Genomic DNA, 6,391 nt, shown 5'->3' with positions numbered 1-6,391 from the left:
AAGAACCTCTTACATTCTTCATCTAGCTTTGGGAGATCGACGTCCAAGCGAAAATCACCCCGACAGTGGAAAAAATAGTGTGGGTCGCCCTCAGCAGACCCCACACTGACCACATGCCCAAGCAAACTGATGCTGGGCACCACTTCTGCCTCGACACAAACGTCTATAAACGCCATCAAGATATAGATGGCGTGGGGATGGAACTAGCAGGGGGAAACCCCCAAAGCCGTAAAAACTTCCCTTACAAAGGGATACAGCAACAGGCGTTATCCACACTGCAAGTGCACCTAATAGAGAGGCACTCGATCCTCCCCATGCATATGCACCGGAGTAAGACTATCCGGTGCCCCTATGGTCATCGCTCGAGGAATGTCGTACTCATTATGCAACCAAGTTGCCTCATCCAAAGTTATCCTCGACCTAGACAGGAACAAAACCATGAGTTTCTTCTCGTAGTCATTTTGAGGAAAAGCCATGCTAAAATCTCTTAAGGAGTCAAAGGAAGGATCGACGCAGAGAAATGTTCCTGGTAAAGAGTGTTCTTTTAAAACAGCACAGAGAACTATTTATAAGCCTCTAAAGAAACATGCAGAGCCCAAAAGGCACAGCCTTGGAGCAACCAAGGAAGATTCACTTTGAGAATCGGAACGGATTGCTCGAAATGCCAACCATCATTCATAACTCATGCCAATAAATTGGCAAAAGAGGCACCATTTACTCTGTCCACGACACCTTATTTTCTCTAAAAAATCGGTTCCCAAAACCGACAACATTAGTCTACAAAAGATTGGCGGTTAGCAAATCCCACGCCTTGTCTCCAACCATGATCAACTGGCTAAAAAGTCTCAACACTCCGAACAAACTCATACTTATTTCACTCGGACCCGACTAAAGTCAACTCCGAATGAAAGGGGCCAACTGTTATGGTCAAACTCATACTTATTTCACTCGGACCCGACTAAAGTCAACTCCGAATGAAAGGGGCCAACTGTTATGGTAATTTACCATCTAAAGATGAAGATACCAAAAGATTGTCTGCATGGGCTAAAAAGGCCAAGGTTCAAACCAGCTTAGAGGCTCCAAAGCCCAGCCAAGGGCAAGTCTATCGGCCAGTCGAGCGGATGAGTCATTTTTGACCAAGGATCATCATTACCGACTCAAAGTGCGGGACCAGTCAATCCCTCGTATTCAAGATGACTCCTCTAACAGACGTCTCGACTATACACTCAACCCGAATCTCACTCGGCTATCGAGTCTGGAAATCACAAAGACAACTCACGAACCGACTCGCCTCTACTAAGGGGATAAGATCCAGCTAAGCTCACCTCAGATATCAATCAACACAACAGCAAGAATTAGTCCCATCAAGATCTCTGCTCTGACAAATCCCTTGCACAAGCCGCTTATTCTACTCACAAGTCACTTCTCTGGGATCGCCATGATGCTTTTCTGGGCTCGAATGACTTTCCCTCTAATCACCAACCGCCATCTGGAGAGGGAAGGACGACCGGGCAGCGGGCCTATTCTTTGTCCTGCCTCATCTATCAAATCCAGGATACTGAGAGGACATCTCTCTCCTGTATTCGAATGACTTCCCTTCCAATTGCCAGCCGACATCTAGAAGGAGAAGGATGACTCAGAAGTCTATCTACCCACCCTGCAACCACCCTCCTATGCAAAAGAAAATCCTAAATCTCAGAGGCAATGGACTATAAAAAGGAGGTAAGGAGGGTAAGGGCGAAAGAGGCTGATCTCTGCTTCTTACACCTCAGCTTTACTCCCCTTTCGATCTTCTTTTTACATAAAAAGAAAATTTAATAACTCTTAAGGAGGAACCCCCTGCAAGGACCTGAATGGCCCAGGGACCTCTTAAAAAACCCTCCTCAAGTTCACCGGCTGACTTGACCATCGGAGGTACCACAGGGGAAATTAGCCCTATACTCCTGCAATTCTTACATGTGTAGGCTATCAGTCCACCCCGCGCGCTCAGAATCGGGCAAAGAGTCGGAGGAGGAGTCGGCCCCATCTCTTATCTCCCAACCTTCGTCATCAACGGAAGACCCTCTTTGGCTGTGTGTTCACGGACATCAACAATATATATATGAAGGGTCAAACGATGACTGATTCACCCCAAACTTGGTGTGTTGGGATTTTAGAATATGTAGATCAAGTTTAACAGAGCGGATCATCCATAATGTCGCTAAATCATGTGATTTTAGAGGCGTCAAGGAGGAAATCCCCTCCTATGACAAGGATACCCATTAATCTCTCTCTCTCTCTCTCTCTCTCTCTCTATAAATATATATATATATATATATATATATATATATAAGTTTTCGGATGCGAAAAAATTTTCGCACAACAACTGTGCGAAAACTCACTTTGGCCGTTGGATTTTCATGAAGAACAATGGCCATTGGATCTTTGAAATCATCTTTAATTCCCAAGTCCCCGTACCCACCCTCTCTCTCCCCAGAACCCAAGCCCTCTCCCTCCCCAGATCCCTCTCTTCTCTCCTCCGTTAGATCTCGCCGTCGAGCTCCTCTCCGCCTTCAACCCTCCTCCGACTTCGACTCCGACTCCGACCTCCTCCTCCGCCTTCAGTCCTCCTCCACGATCTTAACGTCAAGCTCCCTAAACCCTCCTCCCTCTCCCTTCGACCAACTACGACTCCGACTCCGACTCCGACTCCGACCTCCACCTCCGCTCCCTGAGCCCAGATCGAGGTCCTCTCTAAACTTTTTGCTTGTTTTTGATAAATATTAGATGTTATAATTACTCATCAGCCTCTTTAAATTTGAGATTATGAGGCAACATTAGGCTAAAAATTTGACTTAATAACAAAAAATCAGTAGTGTTATGATAATTTGCATGTAGAATGTCTACTTCACCTTATCGCTGTCTAATTTGCATGTCATTTGCATGTGAATTTTTTCTACCTTGCTTTCAGGGAAGTGTATGTATGGGCTATCTGGGTTGTTCCCGTCCAATCTTTGAATATTTTGACTGCCTACTTCTTTATATTTATTTGAAGTTGAAAATTAAGCTTTCATTTCACATATTCGCCTCATAAGATAATTGGCGTAATCACACACTCACAACATTTTTGGGACATCAAGTTAACTGTTCTTTCATATGAAACATCAGCTTCACTGTCTGACCTGTTTAAGCGGAGCAATCCGAAAAATTTACTTGCCAATTTAAATACATTAGTAATTTAGTGCATTTGTTACTTATATATTCCACTATGGAAGATTTAGTGCATTTGGTAATTCGATGATCAATATATAGATCCGAAAAATTAAACAAAGAATCTGAATTTTCCTTGTTTATAGACTGATATATACATTTGTATGAACCTTGAATTTTGGGAGTAGATTATGTACATAATTTGGATTACGTTGTGAGTAGATGATATCGGGTACGTACACAATCCTTTTACAGTGATATCCATTTGTTTGTGATATGTTTTTTGCAGATAAAAGATGAAGAACTTTTCGGAAGAGTTCAGTGGAGAAGAAAATGAGGGTTTAGTACAAAGAATATGTTATTGTGGGTTAATTTGCAGAATATGAATGTGCATGCAATGACACAATAAGGGCTTAGAATTTTATAGATGCCCGAGATACAAGGGACCTAATTGTAAGGGTTGTAACTTCTTCGAATGGGTGGGTGATAGTAAGAATTTCACAAAAAGACTAGAAAGGCTAGAAAAAAATGATGAGGTTTTGAATAAAATGCTGAATGATGTAATTTTATATTTAAAATTTATAAGTATCGTTGTACTGATATTGTTGCTCTGTGTGTTAATCAAATGACTGAGCAACATATTAGTGAATGACTGATGATCCAAATATCCTATTGTAAACGAATGTTCAAACTGGTTATGTTTATTTGAAATTGGTTCAGTTGTTATGATTATTTGGTTGATATTTTGAACGTGCTATATCCTTGTTAATTTTGGGTTGTCTCCTCCTTTAAGATAACAACTATTGTCATATCCTTGTTAGTATGTTATCTATTGGTCAGACCTTTCGCTGATTGGAAGATCAAACAATTCTTCTGGTGACTAGTTTCCATCAGGTTGGATACATATGTTGTTAGTATTTGAGAAACTTTTTTTAAGTTGTTGTTTGGTTTTGGTGTGTTAGGATTGTTTACCCTTTCTTTGTTATAAAACTGTACTAGTTAGATATGTTGTTAGGATTGTGTACTATATACTAGTTTCCATCAGGTTGGATACATATGTTGTTAGGATTGTTTACCCTTTCTTTGTTATAAAACTGTACTAGTTAACTGTATATAGTTATGATGTTAGTTTCAACACTTATCTTTAACATAAATAAAGGAGTGTCTCTATACAGATCTAGGACTTCTTTCAATTGAGTTTATGTTGATAATTTACTATCCAAACTTCATAATGAATTCACAATTTTGGTCTCTTGCTTTAACATCTACAAATTAGTACCTCTAAAAACCAGACTGTTTGCAGCTGTACATGATTTTGGTCTTTTGCTTTATCATAATTCCAATCATTTTTGGCCTGAATACGAACATAGAATAATGAGATGACAATAAGCACAAATAATAGCACCACTTGTCTTGTTTAATATCCAGTGATATGCCAAGCACAAATCACTGAGACAACCGACATATGGCGTTACAACATATTAAAGATACAAAAACTTCATCTATAGTGCCAACGGACCAACACAGAAGATACAAAAACTCATTACCCATTTTTTCAATCACACCTCAAAAACACAGATACATAACGACTTCAACCCCTTCTCACTAATAGTGCTATGATAACACTCATTCTTTCGAACAAACATAACTTTTGCAAATTAACTCTCTATCCTTCCCATAATTTGTTGTACTATTATGGATATCAAAACCTCCGGCCTTTCCGTAATTTCTGTAGAATTTTTCAGCATCTTCTAATTTGTCGAAAGTCATGCCTATTTTTGGTTTTAAGTGCTCATCAACAATTGGCACAACTAAGTTATCTAACTGAGAGTTTGTTCTTCAACAACATGGGAGCAACCATCTTCAGTTTCCATTGGATCAAACATCAAGAATAATTTTTACCTACAAAAATAAACATCAAGAACAAACATCAAGAACAAACCATCAAAGTCCACTGTGCACAAAAATAAACAAATGAATCCATAGATTAAAAAAATCATCTTAAGAGGACAGTCAAAAAATCACAAGAACAAACAGTAAACACCCGCAAATTAGAAGTGTATTGGACCCAACCCCCCGCAAAAACTAATATGTAACAGGGTACCACACTACCAAAGTTAAGAAGTTGCAGATGACATGTTGGTGAGAAAACGCCCAAGTAGGAGTCAAGGACTTAAATCAAAAACACACAAATTCAAAGACATGCCAAGCTTGTAGGTGCCTAAAGTCCTCAAGAGCAACATGTCATCTTAATTAAATACAACGTTTTGTGACTGCTTACTTTAATATATGATCTATTGCAAAACATCAACTATTTATAGGTTTTCAGATATTTGGTCACATCTCATTGATTTCCTTTGTTGTGAAGGCATCCGTATATTAGCTAATCCTTTATGAAAACATCAACTCGCTTTAACACAAACTTAACAGATGATTATAGAAAAAGCGAACTCACCTGAAACTGACTTGTTCTCCACACAACAACACCCAGATTCTTGACCCATCTAATGTCTCACGCTAAAAGCTATTGCTGACCTGAACGTGTAAAGATAAATTTTTAATAATTAGTTTTGAACTTCTAAAATGTTATTCCTTTGGATTTAGATACTATTATGTTTCTAAAAGGTAATGTTAGTATGTTAGGCCTCAAATTCTACAGAAAAGAAATCGATGAGTTGAATGGATTATTCACTAGGACAAAATTTGAATTACAGAACACAACTAATCAAACAGCTAATTTAGGTCCAACCTGGAGCCTGTTCAGTGCCAAAAACTTCTCAGTGGAGCAAAGAGGAGAGGAGGGTTTGGGGAGCTCGATGACGAGATCGCGGGGGTGAAGACTGTCGGCGATGGGACTCGCAGGCTTGGCTCTGACGGGGGTGAAGGCTGGCGGCGATATGAGAGGGAGCGGAGGTAGAGGTCGGAGTCGGAGTCGTAGTTGGTCGGAGGGAGAGGGAGGAGGGTTTAGGGAGCTCGACGTTAAGATCGTGGAGGAGGACTGAAGGCGGAGGAGGAGGTCGGAGTCGGAGGAGGGTTGAAGGCGGAGAGGAGCTCGACGGCGAGATCCAACGGAGGAGAGAAGAGAGGGATCTGTGGAGGGAGAGGGCTTGGGTTCTGGGGAGGGAGAGGGCTTGGGTTCTGGGGAGAGAGAGGGTGGGTACGGGGACTTGGGAATTGGGGATGATATCAAAGATCCAATAGC

The 6,391-nt window shown here is 40.7% G+C and overlaps 1 long non-coding RNA gene across 1 annotated transcript; it reads right to left on the bottom strand.

Annotated features, from left to right (window-relative positions):
- LOC109842855 lies at positions 4,816-6,342 on the bottom strand. The gene is made up of 3 exons (XR_002247413.1): positions 5,939-6,342; positions 5,645-5,724; positions 4,816-5,091 (listed from the first exon to the last, which is right to left on the bottom strand). It is a non-coding gene; the product is annotated as an uncharacterized LOC109842855 (long non-coding RNA).

Source organism: Asparagus officinalis, chromosome 5, assembly GCF_001876935.1.
Source record: "Asparagus officinalis chromosome 5, Aspof.V1, whole genome shotgun sequence".
Lineage (NCBI taxonomy): Eukaryota > Viridiplantae > Streptophyta > Magnoliopsida > Asparagales > Asparagaceae > Asparagus > Asparagus officinalis.
Note: the sequence above shows the minus strand (reverse complement) of the source record. Positions and strands in the feature narration are given on the sequence as shown.